This window comes from Salvia splendens, chromosome 7 (genome assembly GCF_004379255.2).
Source record: "Salvia splendens isolate huo1 chromosome 7, SspV2, whole genome shotgun sequence".
NCBI lineage: Eukaryota > Viridiplantae > Streptophyta > Magnoliopsida > Lamiales > Lamiaceae > Salvia > Salvia splendens.
In genome coordinates, this window is record NC_056038.1 from 9,912,600 (window position 1) to 9,919,508 (window position 6,909).

The window sequence follows — 6,909 nt, forward strand, 5'->3', positions numbered from 1 at the left end:
TACTTTTCAACAAAATCATCGTGATTTACATTGCGAATGAAATTCAATCATTTTAGTGTAGCACACAATTTTATTCGGGCCTGTTAGATTAACAAAAATAGCATTTGTTTTGTATAATACTAGAAAAATAGCGTTTGTTGCATTTAGTCATTTTTTCAAACATGTGAATTTAACCACAACTAGTATCACACCCGTGCTATGCACGGTCCATTTTATTTTCTTCCAAATATGAAATATTTTGTTTAAATTATAAACAACTGTGAAATTAACTTTATAAATTTTTAAATAAATATGATGAACTACTAATTATAGTTAATGTGAATGAAAATTTATTTAATTATTGAGAATCAAGAAGTGGAAAAAATAAAAATGAAACATTCAAACAACATAATTAATCTCATTAATTAATTAGTAATGAGAATGTAGAAAATTCAAAATATATTTATGTATGGTGCATATTAAACACTATTTACCATAATTATTTGTGATAATAAACCTGAAATTAAATTAAAGTGTGCATATCAATTTTAGAAAGATTATAATTATACTAAAAATAAATAAATTATTAGTATTAAATAATATTCACGCAGACATACAAAAGTGAGTTTATGAATATAATAATTTTTCATTGATAGAAGATAGAAAATATAAATTATAGTTAAATTAATTATCTATTTCACTATAATAGTATACTGAGATTATCAAATAGATAATTTTATAGTATTAAAATAAATCTTTAAAATTAGATTATTGCCACTATAATATTGATTATACTTTTTTAACTACCCTCAATCATCTTTCAAAACATTCATTTCATTGCAATATAGTGACCCTATACACTAAAAACTAAAACCTTGAAACCTAAATCCTAAACCCTTAACTTTAAAATATACTCATCATGACCAACAAATGAGCCAAATATCAATAAAATTCTTCCTCCATCCAAGTTCAATTTTACTTTGTTGATCACTTATTCTATTTCAGGGGTTTTAGATCTGTATTCGATATCTTATATTGGATCGGCCTACTTGATAATCCTTACTGATAGTGAGGGCTATAGCTAATGTCGTGATTGGGATCTCTATTAGTGAAAGGCTTTCTAAATGTCAGGTTTTTTGAAAATTAGAAGAAAAAATATATAAGTAGTATTGAAATGTACAAATCATACCTAGTAAATAGAATTTCATTCTAGCGTCAAGAGAAATGAGTTTTGCAGCGGCGCTGCTTCATCCCCCTTTATTCCCCTTTATTCTCCACCACCGTTCGTCCGTTCCTTTTCAATTTTTAGGTTGAGAATGTGTATGTATGGGCTCGTTTATATATTGTTGGATGGTGATATGAATGTGTGTCTCTTGGATTCAAATGTGCAAGACGCTTGTCATTCCATTCATAATTAAGAGTCTCTTGAATTCAAATATACAAACTCTTCCTATTGTCATAATTAAAAATGACATTACGTGTTCCACGTAAATCCCTTTCACATAGCGTTTTTAACTTTTTAGTTAGAATGAGAACAATCTCATTTCTTGATTAATGCATTCAAGTATGAAACTGCCGATTAAAATTTAGAGCATGGAAAAAAATTATTTTTTTTAATCTCATCAAATGTATTGTAATGTTACTTGATCTAAATATGTATATGAAAACTGACGGCATTTAAATGTACAAATTCATTAATAGATTTAGTTCTAATTAAATTATATTTTTAATTTAAATGGCATATTTTCTATGCATAATTGAATTATTTTGCATAATTGAATTTATTGAATTTTTTATTTGCTTTCTTATCTATTATTTCTTGATTAATACTTTATTGTTAATTGATTTTCAATTAATGAAATTATTAAATGGTAATTGGATTTAGCTTTGAAAGTCTAATCTACAATCTCATACTATAATATAATACTGTTAATTACCACTTTCAATAATATATGATGTCAATGGGGTAAATTTACGTCCCAATTGAAAGATTTATTTCACTCCATCGCCAAGGTTATTCAAATATTGGATGTATAATAAAATATATATTATGCGAATTTTTTTTTTCAATCAGCACAATGTATTAAAGTGGGATTGCCTTTTTTAAACTGGTAATCAAGTAATTGATGAAAAGTGAGATTGCCTTTTGTAAATTGATTAATAAATTTAGAAACAATATCATTATGTCAAAATTATAAACAAAATAACTATGAAATTATACAACTAAAACATACCATAAATTTAAAATAATTAATAACAAGTTATAAAAATTTGGAGACCTCTGATTCACAATACATGAATGGGAACATTTGAAACATCATCTAATTAAGCTCTAAGAAGAAAAAAATGACTCCAGTTAAATGAATGGCTACAGTTACATTTTATAATTTCACTAACTTTTACATAGTCTTATAAATATTGAAATTCATCCCATAGCTTATAAAAATTTCAAAATAAGACCATAACTCGCTATGCTCATGAAGCTCTGCCCCACAGCCCACCGGCCTCCATCATCTTCTCCGCTCATCGTCTCCAACACTTTTATCATCTTGTATCGACGCCATTTCCTCCATCAGGACAGTTTGTTCCCATCTGTAGGTAAGAACTTCAAACAAAAATCAACTATAGACCCTATATTGCAATTCTGAGAAATGTTTGCTTTCAGTAACGGTGCAAACATAACTTTGCGTTTGCACTATTAAAAGTCGCAATCCGTAAGAGTTCATGGCTATAAAATTTCACAAAATACTCACCTATTTCGAAACAAATTCTGCTAGGTGAATGCTACCATGATTTCATTTGATTGATGCTTCCATGATTTCAACTGATGGATGACATTATGGTATATTGTAGATTATTGAGGAAGGTGAATTCCATTTCCATGGTTTGAACTTTCTTTCTTCAGGAAAAACACAAACAACAAATATTAGTACAATATAATAAGAATCATACAAAAAAGTGTTTAAAGCAATAATTCAATAATGCAATAGGAGAAAGTAGTGAATGTGTTACAAGCCAGCAAATGACATATATTTATAGCCGCGATTTAAATTGTATCCATTAATTCTCAATTTGTAACGGCACTAATATTAAATGGTGCAACAAAACAAATCAATTATTAGGAAAATAAAAATAATTAGTAATTAAATAAAATTGACATCATGAAATTAGCACCGTTCTATATAAAAATAATCACGATTACAATAAAAATAAACCAAATAATGTTGTATAGTAGTTAATCATTATTACATCTAGTTATAAAAATAAACTAAATGATTTTCTAACTGAATGAGTTAATTGGAAATATTAATTCAGTTTATAACAAAAAGTTTAAGATTCACTATTTATGCATAATTGATGATTTATATTAATGTTTGTTACACGTTTATTAACAATTGTCTACAAATTAAGTCCATTTAATTATTTTCCCAACCATTGGCGGTTACATCAATTGTGGCCATGGAATCCGTTACATGATTTAGGAGTACTTGATAGATATAGAGTAAATTAATAATTTTGATTAATAAGACTAATAATTTGGAGTTTCAAAGGTGGTGTCCAAATATATCTAGGGGATACATATATATTTGTTAATATAGGGAACACATATATATTGGCTAATTGATGATTTGTGAATATAGGCAATACATATATATTGGCTAATTGATTGAACGTCACATCTCAAATACTCAAAACTCATAAATATTTGTAATTACTATTTATAATCTAAATTCATTAGGCAAATGCTATTTATAGACTAAGTTTTTTCATGACATTTATTACACATAAATATTCATTCTAGTTACTACAAATATCTAAATTTGCCCCAAAGTTTTAAATATTGAAATTTATACCCAAAACTCATAAATATTCAAAATTATGCTCAAAACTCACCTTTTATATTAGTGTAGATTTTGTTGACTAGCATTGTGATCAAAATATTATTTACATTAAAATTTATTTTATTTTAGTCAGTGCACTTTTATACCCTCAAGTTCTAAACTATTTAACCAATTACATGTGGAAGTAGTACTACACTCGATGTTGCAAGTTTCAAGGTGCATATGTTCGCATCTCACTAATGTCTTTCAAGGTTATGTCAAACTATATGATTTGTAGGCAATTGCATAACAACGTGATTTTCCGGCTAAACATGAACTATAAAAAATGTAGATAGAAATTAGAGATTTTCCAATTTACAAAGGTGTGAAAGGAAAGGTTGGATGAAAAATAGTCAGCCTAGCACGGCACAAAATGATGGGCACATGAAACGGTAAGAGTACGTGTAGGTTTATGTGGACGTTACATCTCCCACTAATCCAACTTAATTAGTGTTCACGACCTATAACAATAAATCTTGTCTTAATTCACCACAATACTACCATTAATGGCAAAGGCTGGTGGCCGCTACAACTCCACACTTCTTTACTACACACCACAATTTTATTAGATGCATATGATATGTTGGGCTCAGCATCTTCCATGTTACCAACCTACCTATTATTTTATATTTATGGCATCTTAATTAATTACTCTATATTGGACTGCTACTTAATTAATATCTCTATTTTTTAAGTTTAAATTATACACGCTTTGATTTCCAAGTATCTACAAATCATAATTCACAAACCCTTATTCTCTAAAAACATGCATGCATTTTTGATCATTTGGATATTTTTCTTAGATAGTATTTCCATGTTAAAGTAATGTGTTGAGTACAAATCAGCTTGTCTCATACGTGTAACACAGATTAATGAAGTACTAAAATATACTAGCACATGTTATATGGAAAAATCTGGCACGGTTTTCATGTTGATTTCTATGATATCCTAATGTATGAGTTCATGCACCCACTTTAATGAATTAAATATATTAGGTCGATGTCGCTGTTCGTAGAATAGCGTCAAGTGTGTAAGAATGGGACATCGACTGGATTATTATATCCATCTTGATTTAATTGATTAAACGAATAAACATAGTATATTTTGTGTAGCACCATCACATGCAAACAAGCAACATACGTAACTAGAGTGGTATGATATACTATTGGTATTTCATAAACTATATGTATATGAATATACTTATAGGATTGTACTAAAATGACAACTTATCATCAATGAGGACCCTTAGATTTAGGAGCAGATTCAATCTTAGCTTGTCACGTGGCACACTTGCTTGCCTACGTATCACAGATTGCTTGTTATCTCTGATTTCATATCACATACTGCTTGAAACCATATGCTGAGTTGTTTGTCTATGTATCGCAGATTGCTTGTCTAGGTTGTCATTTTAACTATAGTGTCATCATAGTGCTCTAATTTTGTATCGCAGATTGCTTGGAACCATATTTCGAGTTGTTTGTCCATGTATCGCAGATTGCTTGCCTAAATTGTCACTTTAAGAGTGGTGTCACTCTAACGCATCCCATATACTTATATACATGTGGAGATCGGAGTTGTGTGATACATGCAAAATTCAATCTTATTGCAGAACATAAAACCAAATACGGAGGTAGTTTTTAGGTATCGCAGAGGTTATTGTTAGTTTATTTTTAAATCATTTTATAAGGATGACCTAAAATGATAACAATAACCTCAAATTTGGATTTTATTTTTAAATAACCTAAAAACTAACTAATAATGACATCCATAAAAAATGCATATTTTTTTTTACCTCAGATTGGCAAATCCGATGATCAAGATTTGGCAGGCGTTTTGTATTAAGATCACTCCTTATTTTGTTAAAAATCATATACATGTGATTGCATATGCATGTTGATATTTGGTTTTCTTATAAAAACATTAAAACAATCAACTTTTCTTTGATACTAAGAAGATATAGGATAAATCGAAGGTAAATCAAATTATTAGTTGGAATTTGATTAAAAGCTACTCTTACATGCCATCGGCCGCCACCATAAATGACCAGCCATTAGTGACCACTTGATAATTAAGTTGATACTTATTAGAACCAATCTTTTCGTTTCCATAACTAGTAAACATTTCAATAAATTTAGGGATCCCGATCAAATCGATTCTCCAATTATTTTATTAAATGTTCGGAGTTGATAGTACTTGATAAAATATGAGTATGCAATTCTCCATTGCTTATCATGGTTAACACTGAAAAAAAATTGAATCCTCTAGTGTATAATCAATTAATCTTAAAGTAATATTATCGTGCTACATAAATTAGATTACTAATAAATACATATAAAAAATTATAAATCTTAACTAAATTAACAATCATAATTAATAATTACAAAATCAAACAAATTACTAGAGTTAGAAATTCAAAAGGAACAAATTCAACAAATTAAATGATAGTTGACTACTAGAGCAAGATAGGCATAACCATGCAGGTATAATTTGTTTTTGGTGGGGCTGTATGTATATTTAGTATATTTAATATTGTGGAAGGAAAATTTTATTATGATTTATTTTGATGATGGTGATTTTTGCATAGTAATTTACATAAAATATTACTCCTATTTTACAGAATCTTTAGTTTCTTGAAAACATAAATTATCTTATTTATCAAAAAATTGCATTCGAAACAAAGACACCGGCTATTCGTAATCGGTTCAAAAATCCTAAGGACCAAAAATGAAATAAAACAAAAAAGAAAATTAAAAATAAGCCTGAATATATAGATAATTGTGGTTTTCGCCCCCTTAGCGATTCAAATCATTTCGCACATAAAACATTTTTAGCATCGTCAGCATCAACTGCGGGAACAACGATTAAATTACTTCTTACCATAAAAGTAAACTAGTTTTACCATTTTGGATTGTCCATGGATAAAACATATTATTGACATCATTAATTACGTATATACACGTAAAATGAAACAAATTTCATTTGTATTTAACGTCCATTCATTCCCCTATAAATACACCACTTTATCAAAGAAAAAGAAGAAGAAAAAGAA